We start from the raw sequence: 18,776 nt of genomic DNA, 5'->3' as shown, positions 1-18,776 counted from the left end.
AGAATCTGCAGTGCCCACATTAGCATCAGAATTCTCCTCACAGGTCCCATGGAAGTGGCATGTAGGCCAGTCAGAAGCATTGGCAGAAATGGTGAGAGCATATGGTAAGTGCTTGCAGACTGTATTGGTACATTAACAACCCAATTGTCACTTAGTAAGATGACTGTTTCATTAATCTGGTTTAACCATGTTCTGGCATGATTGCATTTTATGTTTCAGTCAAAATGCTCCCAAGTACTTTAAGGTCATTGGTTGATTTTTAGTGGCTGAGCTCAAAAATGTTTGTGATTTTCTTTGATTTTTTTAATTGTTTATGCATCCAATACCAGAAATCGTTATATTCTTCACCAACACCATTTCCTATCATGAATAGATGTATGAAAGTCCCACTGTGAAAATGATAAATTAGAACAACACACGCAAAACGCTGGAGGAACTCAGAAAGCATCTGTAGAAACAGTCGGGCTGAGACACTTCATCAGGACAAGGAGCAACTTGATAAAATAATAATGAAGGCACAACTGGAGTATTTATCCAGTTATGTACAATTCTGACTGTCACATTACTAGGAGAAGGGCAGTGAGGAGATTGACCAAGATGGTGTCTGGATTGGAGTGCCTTCATTATAAGTAAAGATTGGATAGTCTGCCTTTGCTTTCTTTGATGAAGGGTCTTGGCCCGAGACGTCGACTGTTTATTCTTTTTCATAGGTATTGTCTGGCCTGCTGAGTTCCTCAGCATTTTGTGTGTGTTGCTTTGGGTGTGCAGCATCTGCAGATTTTTTTGTGTTTGTGAATTAATTTATCGATGAATTGTCACCATTCATCGCCTAAGGCTTGGAGCCGTGTCCATGGATGTCTTTATCCATTTTCATCCCCCATAACTCAACCCTTAAATTAGAACAAAAAAATTTGAAATGGCCAATGAGAGCCTGAAATCCACAAAAGTGAATAATTGTTGTAAAAATAAACACATGAAACACTCTGAACCTAACTTACTATAAATGAGTAAAGCTTTATTTGCAGAAGTGATTTCACAAATATTTAAATGACCTTGTGCAGATGTCAACAGTTTCTGAAGAAATCCTGACAGAGCCCCAGTGGATGTGATGCAGTTACTTCTAAACCACCCTGTTGCTACTGAAAGGAAAATTGTTAGGATTGAAAGAATTTTTTTGTCAATTAGGATTTAATAACAAATAATGACTTAGAACTACTAATTTTACTTTCAGGACATCGATTTGCTTCAACTGTGTTTTATCAATGTCCTATTTTCTCTGCACAATTGCTTCCATCCATCACATCAGCCAGAGTATTTCAAATGCTGAACCAGTGCTGAATTATGTAATTGTCATGCCTTGTTTTTGTAGTGTGATGTCATTATTTTATTTAAATGATGCACTTTACCAGAAACCTGAAACGATATTTGCAATTAATCTTAAAAACATTTTAATCACTACTGTTATAGTATTTGGACTCAGAATCATAGAATAGCGATGGGTTTTTGATCTAATGGAGTCCACACTTCAATACTTGCCATTCAATATAAGTGAATGCCAGAGAATACAGCCAAACAAAACATTACTCTGGGGCCAAGTTGCAAAACAGTCACACAAAACACACATAGCACATACAAGAAAGCAAGCACACATAAGGTACGGCCACACAATAAGAAAGTAGTGCAGCTCCTGAATACATGAATGCTGCAGAAATCTGCAGTCGACTACAATACAGGATGTCTTTGGCAGAGTGAGCTCAGGAGGCAGCATGGACTGCAGCCTTAATGCACACCACTGCCCCCAGATTAGCCCTTTAGTAACCTAGCTGTTATCATTCCAATGCCTGCTCTCCATTGCTATGCAAGTTCTTCCAAGTACTTATCCAACTTCATACTGAGTGCCACACATAAATCTGCCTCTACTCCTAGCCCTAGCAGTGTAATCCAGATCCTCAACATTAATTGCATAACAAGTGTTTTCAAGTGTCACTTCTGTTTCTTCCACCAGTCATCTTTTGTTCTATTGTAACACATGGAAAATGCTGAAGGAACTCAGCCGGTCAGGCAGCATATATGGAAAGGAATAAAGAGTCAACATTTTGGGCCGAGGCCCATCATCAGTCCTGACCTGTTGCGTTCCTCCAGCATTTTGTATGTGATACTCTGGATTTCCAACATTTCAGAATTTCTTGGAATTAAGCTTTATTCTAACTCCTCTTTCTCAACTCTTCACCAATGTCAAGTCTCCATCTACTCTGTCCACTTTTAATTTCAGGTTCCCTCACGGGCTCCTCTTTTCTTGGAACAACTTAAGTCTGTCCACTCTCCTTATGTAATTCATACCTCTTCCCTTGGATTATTACAAAAAATCTCTTCCATGCCTTGTCCGAGGCAATCACATCTTTACAAAAATGTTCCTAGATAAATAAATTGTTAAACTTCAAGCAAGAGGATATTTGGCACCTTTCTCATGAGGCATAACATATTTGATTTAAGGTGTACCTACACTTTCTTTGTGGGATGCAATATGTAGATTTAGGACTCAAGTATGAAAGGCATGTAATGTATTTTCATTAACTTAAGTTGTTGACAGAGGGAGTGTTAATACTCCATTAATGAAAGAACACAGAAAAACAACACTTTCAAATTTCCTAAGTCTGTTCAATAAAAACAGACTACTAAGTAATAACTTGAATAAATAGAGCTTCAGTACTTTTTATGATATCAGAAATATCATAAACAAGATGTGATCTCTGACCTAATAAAACAATTGTTAATTTGTACCTCTTTGGAGTTCAACACTTGTTTTGTTTGTGATAGAGCCCTCTGTAATTTTTTTGTGACACTGAATATTACAAAGTGTACCAATGTAAATCACTATTCATTAGCCTGGCTTTTTAAGCGAGGTTGTAAGTTTGAAATTGTTTCTGTCTGTTCTTTCAATGATATGAGTCTCATTATCAACAAAGCAATATTATTTGAAAAATAATGATAAAACTGTTTAAAATAAACTAATAAATGTCACCAACAATCATATTTTAAGTACTTCTGAATAATGTCTTGCATTAAAACTCCATGCTCAGATACTTGGAATGGCCTTGACTTTCCCTGCAGGAGGATTTGAACACAAGAAGTAAAGACATCATTCCACCTAAGTACAAGGTCATGGTGAGACTATGCCTGGAATATTAATGTGCGGGTCTGGTCTCCCTACCCAAGAAAGTACAATTGCAATAGCTTAAGGAGACATTAAGCAAACTGGGTCTGTGTGCCTTTGAGTTTGGAAGAATGAGAATGTGTCATTGAAACACAATGCATTTTTAGAGGGCTTGGTAGAGCAGATGTAGGGTGGAAATTTCCTCTGGTTTGAATTACTCACATTTGGGGGTCACAGTTTTAAGGGATAAGACACATATGATAGAAAGTAGTGAGAGGTCTCATTATACAGTATAGTATTAAAGGAATCAAAGGGTAAGAAGTTAGTGTTCCTTTGATAAAAGATCAACCATGGTTTAATTGAGTGGTGGAGCAAGAAGGAGGAGGCAAATAGACACTTCATCTTCTGTTTCCTATCTTCTTTTAATACTTTAGGAGAAATAGAAACACGGGGAGGACTTCGGCTGACTTGATGTAGAGGCGTAAACTAGCTGCTGATCCAGATCAAAGTAGGATGGTCATCATGATGGGTGCAATGACAAACAGGAGAAAATCTGCAGATGCTGGAAATCCGAGCAACACACACACAAAATGCTGCAGAAACTCATCAGGTCGGGCAGCATTTATGGAAAAGATTATACAGTCGACATTTCAAGCAGAGACCCTTCATCATATGTGTGGCACAGTTATATAACAGTAACATTGTATAATTCAGCCATGGGCAGTGGCCATGTGACTAGATGGCTATGTAATGGGGGCTCATCATTGCTTAGGGCAAAGGTAGCAGCTTTGAGCTTTCCAAATTTTAACCAAAGATGCTTAACTTGCCTGAACCTGGATGCAAGCAGAATTAGCGAGAGCAGCCAAACTTGTGCATGAAAAGATTTAGGTTAGTTATATGGAGCAAGTATTGGGGTTTCAGTGCCATCAGCAGCTCCAGGTCAGTATGTTGGATCCCCCTGTTTTATTCAATGTTCCTTTTCAATTCATCCGACTTTGAAATTAGTTACACTTGAGCATTAGAAATACAATGTTAAACATAGCATTTAATATCCATATGTACATATTATTTCATACTTTTCAATAATGTGGATGGAATCAAAAAATTTACCATTCTTATCCAGATTATTATCTATTAGTCTAAAATGTTTGGTTTTTGTAATTCAAATTTTTATTATTTATTCTTATTTTGATCACCACCAGAAAATCAATAAACTTCAACTAAAGTTTATCTTTAACTTTTTAAGGACTTAAATGTTACTTGTTCTAACGACCTTAAGACAAAGGTAATATGGAAATAATGAGTTGGCAAAAAAATATGCCAGTTCATTGACTTTGAGAAGTCAGATCTGACTAGCTTTGATTGGATCAAAATTAATGCTGATTATATAGGATTTTCATAATGTCAACAAAGTCAAACAATATTTTATAGCCAGTAATCCATTTTAAGTGTAGTCACTGTTACTGAAAATAAAACCAGATGGCTAATGATTAAAAGGAGCTATTTGCTGCAGTATGCCATTCAGCAGCATTAAGGCAATATCACTCAGATGAAACTTTAAAATTAGATATTATTTACTGCATGTTTAAATTTAGATCTGTTTTGAAAAAAATATCTCCAGTTTGCTGTCTCTGCCAAACAATTTCAAACGTTTGAAGCTTTTAAGTTAGTTTGCAAGCTTTTTGAAAACATTTGTTCCCTTGATACATCAAGAAATAATCTTTAAATACAGCAACAATACTATTGATGTGAAAATCAAATTGAACTTTATCAAAGCTTTGCTGATATCAAATTAATTAAGAAAAATACTGCTATTTACAAAATGAAAAATGTAAGAATACCGTATCCCCTACACCCCCCTCCCCCGAGTCCCAAAGTGAATAATTGAAACATAGGTTTGAACTCCACTCAATTTTAGAATGTTATTTTTCAAAAGATAAAGAGATTTGCATTTTTCATGTTTGTTCCTTGTTTAAATATTGGCTGGCATAAAATTTCACCAAGTTCCAATGTCATGGATACAAATTGGTTTAATTCCAGACTAATTTCTTATTGAATTTAAAAGTTTTGTAATCAATTATTTTAAAAATTAAAGAATTTCAATTATAAAACTCAGTGGCAAATGTAGTACTTAAGTACTCTAAAAAATTATGCACATCTCTCTTAATTGTGTTACATTTTAAATGCACAAATACACAAAATATCATTCAATCTTGATTCAGTCATATCCAAGTAACAGACAAGACCAGAATTTTAGAAATATCTACTTCCAAAAATCAGTCAAACGTCTTTAAATAGGTCAGAACAAGGGTTATATTTTATTAGGAGTTTGAGGAAATACGGTTTGTCACCTAACAGACTTGAAAACTTAAACAGATGTACTGTGGAGAGCATTCTGACAGGCTGCATCACTGTCTGGTATAGGGGTGGGGTCTACTGCACAGGACTGTAAGAAGCTGCAGAAAGTTGTAAAATGAGTCCGTTCAATCATGGGTACTAGCCTCCGTAGTATCCAAGACATCTTCAAGGAGCAGTGCCTCAGAAAGGCGATGTCCTTTATTAAGGACCCTTATCAAACAGGACCTGCCCTCTTCTCATTGCTACCATCAGGTAGGAGATACAGAAGCCTGAAGCACTCAGCAATTCAGGAACAGCATCTTCCCCTGTGCCAGCCGATTTCTAAATGAACATTGAACCCATGAGCACCACCTCTCTTTTTTCTGTTTTTGCACTATTTTAAATTTAACTATTTAGCATACATATAAACACTTGTAATCAATTTATTTGTTTTCTGTATTTATCATGTATTGTATTGTACTGCTGCCACTAAGTTAACAAATTTCATGACAAATGCAGGTGATATTAATTCTGATTCTGAACACCATGGTGCTTCTCCACCCTGTCTAGAGGTGTTCTGTCATTCTTGCTGCCAAACTCCAGCTGAATTGCCTGGAAAATACCAAAGGTCTGGTTGGGTTTAGACTCTTATTTCCTGTGGCTTCATCATCATGTGGATCTTCCAACAGTTTACGAGGAAAGCTTGGAGCTAGTGTGAGAAAACCATACAAATGGATCCCACTTGTATAATGCAGCAGTGAATAGAAACATAGAAGCCCTGCAGCACAGTACAGGCCCTTCGGCTCACAAAGTTGTGCCGAACATGTCCCTACCTTAGAAATCACTAGGTTTACCTATAGCCCTCTATTTTACTAAGCTGCATGAACCTATCTAAAAGTCTCTTTAAAAAAGACCCTATCTTATCTGCCTCCACTACCGTTGCCGGCAACCCAATCCACACGCTCACCACTCTGAGTAAAAAAAAACTTACCCCTAACATCTCCTCTGTACCTACTCCCCAGCACCTTAAACTGCGTCCTCTTGTGGCAACCATTTCAGCCCTGGGAAAAAGCCTCTGACTAACCACACGATCAATGCCTCTCATGTTTCTTCAAAAAGTCAGAAGAGACCATTAGTCAAGGTAATATGGCATTTTATTCAAGAAATTAATAGGAACAGGAATAGGCTACTCAATATGATCACAGCAGACCTGCTTAAAATCTAATCTCATAATCTGTTCTTTCCCAAAGTCCTCAATACTCTGATCACTCAAAAGTGTATCTACTTCCTCTTTAAATACCTCTAATCGTCTTGCCTCCACAACCTATTTGAGTTTGAAAATTGCAGAGATTCACCTGCCTTTGAGAGGAATGCATTTCCCTTACATTCTCCTATCCTAATTCCCAGCAGAGTCAGACCTTTTCCAGTTGAGTGGAAGATCTAGTTCTGATGAAGTTGTCCATTCTTTTCATCTATTGTACTGATGAAATAGACCATAGATTGTACGTCTATTACAGTATACATCTTCGTACTTACTGTGCAAATGCTTGGTGCTTGAGCTCTATTGAAATTCCATGTGGGGACTAATCCAATAATTTGCTCCAAAATACCGCTGTATTCCATTATTGAACCAGAATGCTCCAAATAAATCATGATTTTTACACACATGCAGATGTCTTCACTGAGGTTATGAACTAGAATCTATTTCAGTAAAGTTTATATGATACAGATTCAAGTAATTTGAAAGTATATACAAAATAACAACTCATACAAACACTGGTGAAATTTGGAAGTTTAGAATGTACAGAATACCACAGCTGTAGGTGAGAGGAGCTACAATCCAAACCCAGTTTGAAGGGAGCTTATTGATTGATGTTCAGTCCTGGTGAATAATAAAATTAAGAAATTTTATGATTAAATAGGCAGGCCAATGGACAGTTCTTAGAAAAGGGACCAACGTTCAGTATGGGAGCATTGCTCTTTCTATACAAAAATGACTAGCCCTGATTATGTAGAAGAGGTATAATTTCAAAGGCTGTAGATGAAATAAAACATACAGTAAACCATGAAAAAACTGGTAATATACTTTGAGCAACTGATTAACTAACTGAACAGCAGATTCAGTTCAACATAAAGTGTTAAATTCATGTTGTAGGAAGTGTGTTAAAATGAAACATTACCAAATGGTGCAACTTCAAAGAATGTATGAGAATGATGTCATGAGGCACTTGTGTAACAAGTTGACATCATCTTCAGAAATTCTTGCAAGTGGTGGTGGAAGAGTTTAGGTGCTAGACACGAGCTAAGGATTGGGAGTAGTTTGTGTCTGCTTTTGTTGAAGCATAGTAAGCATAGGAGCAATTAATTCTGGCAGAATTTGTCCCTCAAGAAATTAAAGCAAGCCTTCCACACAGTTCTGTATTTTTCCACCATCACTAATGCCACAATGGCATCTTACAACTTTTGCAACTACCAACTTGTTCTAGCATTTGAAAAGCAGCCAATCAGAGATCGGGATTCATTTGCAAGGGCAAATTAAAATAAGGTACGAGCAAACAGACTGACCTTTGTTGGAGTGGACAGTGTTGGAATGGAGATTTTGAGGCTTTAGTTCTTTAAGGTTTCAGCAAGGAGATGCTTGAGTGAAAGAAGGCTAAAAGCTGTAGGTAGATTTTTTCTCCCAGTTTAATGTTTCCTTCTTCATAATTGAACAGTTAGAACAACAGGGGTGCCAGGATATTTAAATTCTCCTCTTGCAGGATATGAGAAGGCAGGATGACCTCCAGTGTCCCTGACAACTTCACCTGCAAGAAATGCATCCAGCTGCAACTTATAACACTCCACGTTATTGAGTTGGAGCTGCAACTGGATGAACTCCAAATCTTTTGGGAGGCTAAGGGTATGATATAGAGAGGTAGTTACACCCAAGGCGCAGGACACAGGAAACTGGGTGAGAGACAGTGGGGTGAAAGGAGCCAGAGCAGAGTATCCCTGTGGCATCCCCCTTAACAAAAGGTATACAACTTTGCATGCTATTGGGGGATGACCTAGCAGAGGAAAGTCACTGTGGTCAGGTCTCTGGCACTGAGTCTGGCTCTGTGGCTCAGAAGGGAAGAGGGAAGAGGAGGTACACTGTGGTGATAGGGGATTCATTAGTTAGGGGAACAGAAAGGAGGTTTTGTGGATGAGAATGAGATTCCCAGATTGTATGCTGCCTCCCAGATGCTAGTGTCTGAGACATCTTGGATACAGTCTGCAGCATTCTTAAGTGGGAGGATGAGCAGCCAGGGGTCATGGTCCATATACATACCATCAACATAGGTAGGAAGAGGGACAAGGTTTTGCAAAGTGAGTTGAGTAAGTTAGGTTCTAAGTTAAAGGACAGGTCCTCCAGGGTTGTGATCTCAGGATTGCGACCTGTGCCATCTGCTGATGAGGACAGAAATAGGAAGATCATGCAATTTAACAAGTGACTAATGAGTTTGTGGCTATGGCCGCAAGGCAGCGAAAGTTTAAAATCAGAGTTTTCCCTCTCCTAGGCAGGCTGCCATCCATGGCTGATGAGCCCCACCTACCCAAAGCAGTAGTTTTGAGGTGCCAGTGGTCTGCCTTTGCCCCTTGTCAGTAGAAACAGTTCCACCATGCCTAGCAGCTAAGCCATACATGAAGGCCAAGAGTTGGACTTAGTTGTCAGAGGCTGTTAGAGCCGCACACCATTTGGAGCACTTTATAGATAGTGGAAGCTTATCCCCACTACCACCCCTGGCTATGACAACTTTAGGAACCTTGTCGACTATGAGCTGGATATCATCCACAAATCCACATACCTGGACTCCATGATATCAGATAACCAGTCACTCGAAAGCGAGATCAACAACCGCATCGGAAAAGCGACCACACCTTCTCAAGGTTGACGAAGAGTCTGGACCAACAACAGACTCACCATAAGCACCAAAGTCCAGGTATACACAACCAGAATGCTGAGCACCTTGCTCTATGCCAGCGAAAAAGCTTTTATAAATATGACTGTAAAAGCTTTTATAGATATGTGAAAAGAAAAAGATTGGTTAAGACAAATGTAAGTCCCTTACAGTCAGAAACAGGTAAATTGATCATGGGGAACATGGCAGACCAATTGAATAACTACTTTGGTTCTACCTTCACTAAGGAGGACATAGATAATCTTCCGGAAATAGTAAGGGACCCGAGGGTCTAGTGAGATGGAGGAACTGAGGGAAATACATGTTAGTAGGGAAGTGGTGTTAGGTAAATTGAAGGGATTAAAGGCAGATAAATCCCCAGGGCCAGATGGTCTGCATCCCAGAGTGCTTAAGGAAGTAGCCCAAGAAATAGTGGATACATAAGTGATAATTTTTAAAAACTCCTTAGATTCTGGATTAGTTCCTGAGGATCGGAGGGTGGCTAATGTAACCCCACTTTTTAAAAAAGGAGGGAGAGAGAAACCGGGGAATTATAGACCAGTTAGTCTGGCATCGGTGGTGGGGAAAATGCTAGAGTCGGTTATCAAAGATGTGGTAACAGCAGATTTGGAAAGAGGTGAAATCATTGGACAAAGTCAGCATGGATTTGTGAAAGGAAAATCATGTCTGACAAATCTTATAGAATTTTTTGAGGATGTAACTAGTAGAGTAGATAGGGGAGAACCAGTGGATGTGGTATATTTGGATTTTCAAAAGGCTTTTGACAAGGTCCCACACAGGAGATTAGTGTGCAAACTTAAAGCACACGGTATTGGGGGTATGGTATTGATGTGGATAGAGAATTGGTTGGCAAACAAGAAGCAAAGAGTGGGAATAAACGGGACCTTTTCAGAATGGCAGGCAGTGACTAGTGGGGTACTGCAAGGCTCAGTGCTGGGACCCCAGTTGTTTACAATATATTTTAATGATTTAGACGAGGGAAATAAATGCAGCATTTCCAAGTTAGCAGATGAGACAAAGCTGGGTGGTGGTGTTAGCTGTGAGGAGGAAGCTAAGAGGATGCAGGGTGACTTGGATAGGTTAGGTGAATGGGCAAATTCATGGCAGATGCAATTTAATGAGGATAAATGTGAGGATATCCACTTTGGTTGCAAGAACAGGAAAACAGATTATTATCTGAATGGTGGCTGATTAGGAAAAGGGGAGGTAATGAGACCTGGGTGTCATTGTACACCAGTCATTGAAAGTGGGCATGCAGGTACAGCAGGCGGTGAAAAAGGCAAATGGTATGTTGGCATTCATAGCAAGAGGATTCGAGTATAGGAGCAGGGAGGTTCTGCTGCAGTTGTACAAGGCCTTGGTGAGACCACAGATGGAGTATTGTGTGCAGTTTTGGTCCCCTAATCTGAGGAAAAACATTCTTGCCATAGAGGGAGTACAAAGGTGGTTCACTAGATTGATTCCTGGGATGGCAGGACTTTCATAAGAAAGACTGGATCGACTAGGCTTATACTCGCTGGAATTTAGAAGATTGAGGGGGGATCTTATTGAAATGTATAAAATTCTGAAGGGATTGGACAGGCTAGATGCAGGAAGATTGTTTCCGATGTTGGGGAAGTCCAGAACGAGGGGTCACAGTTTAAGGATAAAGGGGAAGCCTTTTAGGACCGAGAGGAGGAAAAACTTCTTCACACAGAGTGGTGAATCAGTGGAATTCTCTGCCATGGGAAACAGTTGAGGCCAGTTCATTGGCTATATTTAGGAGGGAGTTCAATATGGCCCTTGCGGCTAAAGGGATCAGGGGGTATGGAGAGAAGGCAGGTACAGGGTTCTGAGTTGGATGATCAGCCATGATCATACTGAATGGCGGTGCAGGCTTGAAGGGCCGAATGGCCCACTCCTGTACCTATTTTCTACGTTTCTATGAAACTTGGACCCTGCGCACAAAACAAGAGCAGTGACTCAATGCTTTCCACTTGTACTGCCTTAGACACATACTTGGTATCACCTGGGAAGACAAAGTTACCAACAACACAATGCTTGAGAGAGCAGGCACCTTCCTCAAACAGAGCTGTATGCACTGGCCAGGTCACATCTTGCGCATGGCAGATGGGTGCATACCCAAGGACCTTCTCTTGGGGAGCTGGATTCTGGAAAGTGGCCAACAGGAAGACCACAGCTGCGCTACAAGGACACCTGCAAGTGTTGGTATTAGCACCAACACATGGCAGTCACTTGCCTCAGACGGGTGTGCCTGGAATCTATGACCACTCTAATGTAGCAAGCAGAGGAAAAGAGAGCCCACCAAAAGCATAGTGCCCAAGCTGTCAGAGCTGCCTCAATGTTCTGATGTACAGAGTGTGAAAAGGACTGTCACTTCCACATTGGACTCCATAGTCACAGCAGACGCTGCTTTACCCAGACCATCAGAGGAATAAACTCGTGTTTCCCTGGGATCAACAGCTGCCTAATGAGTTTGTGTAGGAGGGAGGGCTTCAGAGTTTTGGCTCATTGGGTTCTCTTCCAGGGAAGGTGGGGCCTGTACAGAAGAAACAGTTTGCACCTAAACTGGAGGGGGACTAATAGCCTCGTGGAAACATTCAATAGTACTGCACAAAAGGGAGGGTGGTGTTAAATTAGAGGTGCAGGGAGATGGAAACCAGAGTTACAGGACAGATAGTGGAGTGGTTGTGGAGACATCAAAGTCAGGGATTAAGGGTGAGGATGGTGGGATTAATATTTCAATGCAAGTATTGTTGGAAAGGCAGGAGAGCTGAGGACATGGATCAGCAATGGAATAATGATAATGTAGTAAGACTTGGTTGCAGGAGGGGCAGGACTGGCAGCTCATTATGCTAGTGTTCTGTTGTTTTAAACATGACAGAGTAGGAGAGATTAATGGGAGGGGGGTGGTTATTACCAGTTAGGGAAAATGTCATGGCAGATCTCAGTCAGGACATACTGGAGAACTCATCTAGTGAGGCTTTAAGAGTGGAACTGCAGAATAAGAAAGGTATTTCCATGTTATTTGGGCTATATTATAGACCACACAACACTCCATGGGATTTAGAGGAACAAATCTGTAGAGTGTTCACAGAGTGTTGCAAGAAACAAAGGTTGCGGTAATAGGTGATTTTTGAACTTTCCACATATTGACAGGGTTTCTCATACTGTAAAAGGTCTAGATGATTTAGAGTTTGTCAAATATGTTCAGAACAGTTTCCTTAATCAGTGCGTATTAGTCCCAATGTGAGAGTATATAATATCCGGTCTTCTATTAGGGAACGAGACAGGGCAGGTGACTGAAGTTTGTGTAGAGGAATATTTTGCATCTAATGATCATAATGCCATTAGTTTCAAGCTAATTTTGGAAAAGGATAGGTGTGGTCCTTGGATTGAGATTCTAAATCAGAAAAAGACCAATTTTGATAGTATCAGAAAGGATCAGGCAAGTGTGGACTGGGATAGGCTTTTTTTCCTGGCAAAGGTGTAATTTGTAAGTGGAAGACCTTCAAAATTGAAACTTTGAGAGTACAAAGCTTGTATGTGCCTGTCAGAGTAAAAGGCAAGGATAACAGGTTTAGGGGACCTTGGTTTTTGAGAGATGGTGAAGGCCTAGTTAAGGAAAAAAAGGAGATGCGTAGCAGGTACAGACAGGTAGGAACAAATGAGGTACTTGAGGAGTCTAAGAAATGCAAGAAAACATTTAAAAAATAAATCAGGAGGGCTAAAAGGAGCTTGCTCTAGCAGACAAGGTGAAGGAGAATCAGTAATGGGGAAGTCATTGGAAGATAGTCTAAGGAACCAAATATATGAACATTTGAATAGACAGGGACTGATTAGGGATAGTCAACATTGCTTTGTGCATGTCTAACTAATCTTACAGAATATTTTGAGGAAGTTACCAGAAACATCGGAGACAGTGGATGTTATCTACATGGATTTAGCAAGGCATTTTACAAGGTCCCACATTGGAGGTTGTTCAAGAAGGGTCAGTCACCTGGCATTCAAGACGAGGTAGTAAATTGGATTAGACATTGGCTTTGTGGGAGAAGCCAGTCAGTGGCAGTAGGTAGTTACCTCGCTACCTGGAGGCCTACGATTAGTGGAGAGCCTTACGGTTAGGTGCTAGGTTTCTCAACACTATGTTCAATAGATTACTGTGTCCTTCTCCTTAGAAGTATAACCTCTTGGGTGACTAAGGACATACACATGATGATAAGCAGTAGGAATGAACATGGTGGAGTATGGTTTATTCTAGCTTATTTTCAGTATTTCTCCAGTAGAGAAATCAAGACTATTTTCAGTATTTCTCCAGTAGCATTAACAGGTGAAAGCAAACATCTGTGAACCTTTTGCAATTACCTGGTTATCTGTATTAATTGTTCATAAAATATGGTCTGATTTTAATCTAAGTCACAATAATAGACAATCTGCCTAAACTAATAAAAATTGAACTTCTCATGTCTTCATTGAATATATTGTTTAATCATCCAGTCCAGGCTGGAAAAAGTAAGAGAGCCTTTGTATTTAATATCTAGTAGAAACTCCTTTAGCAGCAATAACCTCCACCCAACATTTCCTGTAACTGCTGAACAGACTTGTACAAGGGCATGATAGTATTTTACTATTCCTCCATACAAAACTTACAATTCATCAATGTTTCTGGGACACCTTGCCAGAACAGCCTTCTTCAGGTCATGCCACATCATCTCATTTAGGTTAAGGTCTGGATGCTGACTTGGCCATTTCAAACCACTATTTTTCTTCTTTTTAAAGCATTCTGTTGCTGATTTACTCTTGTGTTTCAGATCATTGTCTTGTTGCATCACCTAACTTTTATTAAGCTTCAGGTGATGGAATGCTACCGACATTCTCCTGCAAAATGTCGATACAATTTTGATTTTATTGTTCCCTCAATGATTGCAAGCTGTCCAGGCCCAGAAGCAGCAAAGCAGCCCCAAACCATGATGCTCCTTCCACAATGCTTTACAATTAAGATGAGGTTTTTATGTTGGTGTGCAGTGTCCTTTTCCCTCCAAACATAGCAATATGCATTTCTGTCAAAAAGTTCAACTTTTGTCTCATTAATTGTCCCAGAGCATTGTGGAACATCTGGGTGGTCTTCTGCAAACTTGAGAAAAGCAGCAATGTTTTTTTGTGAGTAGTTACTTCTGGGGAGTCCTTCCATGAACACCATTCTTGTTTATTGTTTTTTTTATATAGTGGACACGTATTCAGAAACTTTAGCAAGTTCTGGAGATTTCTACAGGTCTTTTGCTGTTATCCCCAAGTTCTTTTTCACTTCCTTCCACATTGCATCACATACCTTTTGGAACCTGGACTGTGATTGTTTAATTGGTGTACTCTGTATTGACAAGTAGTAGTAGTACAATTACAGGCAGATTGTGTTGTCTATTATTATGACTTAGATGAAGATCAGACCACATTTTGAGTAATTAATGCAGAAAACCAGGCAATCGCAAAGGGTTCAAACTTTTCCTTGCAACTGTAAGTACTTCTAATACAGCACTTCCCAAACTGGTATCCATGAATCTTCAGTTAATGGTAGGGGTCTATGCCATTAAAAAGGTTGGGAACACCTGTTCTAATGGTTCCTGCTGTGCAGAATTTTATGCACTAGTTCTCCCTTACTTACTTCCAAATAGACTACCACCTTGTTGTAGGGTTTGGAGGCTTGCATGACTCAAATGACCCAGAGAGCTATGTTGGCCATGTGCTTTGGCTCTTGGTAGGGTCACCCTGCCATAAAGGTCAAAGGATAGAAGCCAGACTAAGAATACTCCACTGGTCCTCCAGGGATAACAACCACGACTGGTCAAAAAACAATTGTTACGAAAAGAGAAATGAATAATCCTTCTATACAGAGATGGAGGACCTGCAATGCTGCCCTAAATGCCATCAGCATAACAGGCATTTTGTTTTGTTCTTGTCTCCTTAACTGGGTTAAAAGTGGGATGCTCTTATTCCGTAGTAGCAGCTATAAACTGGGGTTGCTGCTGGCCCTTCACAAGTTGATGATTTAGCTGTATAGTAAAATGCAAGCAAGGTACCGTTGGAAGTGGAGGAAGATGGTATTTCTGATTATAGCATGTGTCTGAAATGTAAACAAATCTAATGACACATCAATGCCTTTATGACCGAGTTCATATTTTTGTTGGTGGGGAAACTATTTGTTGCACAATGCCCATTTCAAGGTCAAAATTCAACAGAAGCATTAATTAATAATAAAGAAGCCTTGGTAATCAGAAGCACAAAATATTAAAGCAAGTTAGTTATCTACACCTTTAGAAAGCATTGGCTTAGATTCTGCTACAGTTCTATTAATGCTGGACACTGTACATTTGTCTAAAATAGTGCCACTAGCCCTTTCACAAGAAGAACGATGGACCTAAAGGTCTGACCAAACCGTCCCTCAATCAAATATTATCTGATCACGTTGATCATTGTTGATCACATGAGCTTGCTGTGCACAAATCCGCTGCCACAGTCTACCAGCGACTACATTTCAAAAAGTATTTCACTGAACTTCTTTGAAAATGTAAATACGTCTTTGTATTAACTAAAACGTTTTCCTTTGAAACTTCAGTAATTCTAATCACAGTTTCAGTATCGACTTATTGTATTCCTCCACAAGAAAACTCTATTTAATTTTTTTGTCAAATAAATGGACAAGTGAATTTTAACAAAAATTTAACATGCTATACATAATCAATGTGAGTCTGATATTACCAACCAGAAATAAGCTATTCTTAGTCGGCTAAAATAAATTCAGAATTTTCCTAGCTTCATAAATAATGATAAATATTTTTTACAGTTGAAATATACAACGCTCCTCTTTGAATTACCAAAACTGACATTCAGATTTTTAGACAACTGTCATAAAGCATACATAAACAAATTATAGTATTTTAAGCCCTTAAAAAATCACCAATGCAACTAATTTAGTTAATTTTAAAAAATCACAGTTGAAACTTTGGATTTTTTTTTAAAGTTGAAAATATCTTAAAATAGTTTAATAGCTCAGCTAATAAGAGAACATTGAGCCAAATAAGGGGTCATTAAATTAACATCTTAACGAATACATACTATATACTTTACTGCAGATACAGTGAGGGATTCTGCTTGGGAACTAATTGTAAAAGTTTTAATTTTGAATACAAGCATGTTGACTTTGCTTCACCAGATGCAAAAAAAGTGTTGCAGAGCTACATGATATAGAAACATTCCTTTCAATCAACAATCTACTCCAATTCCACTTGCCTGTTTGAATTCCGTCTCTCCATACCTGTCCAGATGCATTTTAAATAGTATTACTGTTCCTCCCTTTGTGACCATACCTGCCAGATTATTGCAGGTATGAACTATTATGAAAAAAATACCATTCATTTCCCCCTTAAACCTCCTTTCTCACACCTCAAACGCATGCCCTCTAGTTTGATGTCCCCACCATCGGAAACAAGCTCCGCCTATCTACTCAATATTCCTCGTATACACACATATATGCCTCTATCACGGCAATACTCAGCTTTCTTTGCTCTAGCCCATCCAATCTCTCCTTACAACTCCAGCCACACAGCTAGAGAATCTTGAGAATCTCTTCTGCACATCACCTAGCTTGATCACATTTTTCCTATACTGAGGTGACCAGAATAGTACATCATTCTCCAGGTGCAGCCTGTTCATTTTGTATAACTGTAACACCATGCCCCAACTTCTGCACTTAATGCCTCAACTGATGAAGGGAAGCATGCCATATGCTTTCCTCACCACCATACACCTGTCGTCAAAGCTACAAGGCACTTATTGACAAAAATAATCTTGATCACACAACTTTTGGAAACCTTAGATAGATGATACTGCCCTTCCTCTAGCTTTGGAGTCCATTAATATTCTCAAAGAAAAATGAAATGAATTACTTCAAAATCTAAAACTAAACAATTATAATGTAGCTCATTTATAACTTTTTTTTACCCCAAATTTCCCAGCCCAGTATCAGAATGTCAAAATCCCTGCTCCATTACTAGACTTCAAAGGAAGCCCTGTAGCAGAATATAGCCAGTGAAGGAAGTTGAAGGAAATACTGATGGACCAAGGCCAACAAGCTTGCAACATACACATTCAAACATGTATCCCTAAACTTGATGGCCTTTAAATATCAGCAAAACTTGGGGTATTATATCAGCAAATATGCCTTCTACATTATATATAGTGCAGAAGTAATCAGTGAAAGCATAAACATCTAAATAAATCAATTGCAAATATTCAGAATACACTTTGGACTAAATTCCTAGTTGCAGATTTTAATTATTACTAGAATGCAGATAATTCCACTCTATCAATGCTGCCAGTCCTACTGATTTGCTCCACCATTCTTTGTGTTACTCTGGAGTTCCAGCATCTGCAGAATGTGTTAACAGATTTTAATCCTGCCAGCCTGTACCTCTCTAAAGAATAACCAACAATTCTCCCAGTATAAATTACCAATTACATGGATGTCTAATATAGGAAAAAATACCTGGTATAATATCCATCATGTCATGCCTCTAACATTCAAATAGGCTTCTGGTGGACATTCACCAACTATATTATTGTCCTTGTAGCAGTGACCTTAATCAGCCTTCCAATACACTTATTGTATAGGAATATTCCAATACACTTATTGTTACTTCCAAAGACATTCCAGTTACAAAGATAAACTCACTTTTATAACCTTTCACAAACAGAATGTCCCGAAGTACATTAGTCAGTGAGCAACTTCTTAAGTTTAGTTAGTAACATTGCCATAAAATATGGCAGCCCACAATAATATCCCACAAATAGAGCTGCGATGCTTAATTAATGTAGCAAGGCCAAAAATTATCCCTCTTAATATTATTAAGAAAACCTCCCAACTTCTCTTTAAACCTCTCCCAAATGAGAACTGAAATTTGTATTGTGTAGATATCATGTCAAAAGTTTGCATTTCTCAGATGGCGCTCAGCACTGTCAAATACAATTATTTCAGTATTTCTGAATAGAAATGACAATGGAGATACTAGAGACCAATTTTGTGTAAATAGGTTCATCACTGAATCAGATATTTTAAGCATAAAATAAAGTGCCATGAATGAAATTCTAACAGAAGGTGCCACATAAATAAATATCTTAACTATTGTGAATGTACTGAACCAAATTATAAACTTAAAACACAAGAATCTTAAATTACAAATTACTCACACATTCCTCAAGATATTATTATTTTGTATTCATTCAGCTTCAATAAGTTACAAGACAGGGGTCAAGGATCTGAATTTACAGCAATATACATAGCAAATTCAATT

The sequence above is a fragment of the Hypanus sabinus genome, chromosome 15, assembly GCF_030144855.1.
Source record: "Hypanus sabinus isolate sHypSab1 chromosome 15, sHypSab1.hap1, whole genome shotgun sequence".
NCBI classification, from domain to species: Eukaryota; Metazoa; Chordata; class Chondrichthyes; order Myliobatiformes; family Dasyatidae; genus Hypanus; species Hypanus sabinus.
The sequence above is the reverse complement of the archived record's forward strand: the minus strand, read 5'-3'. Positions refer to the sequence as shown.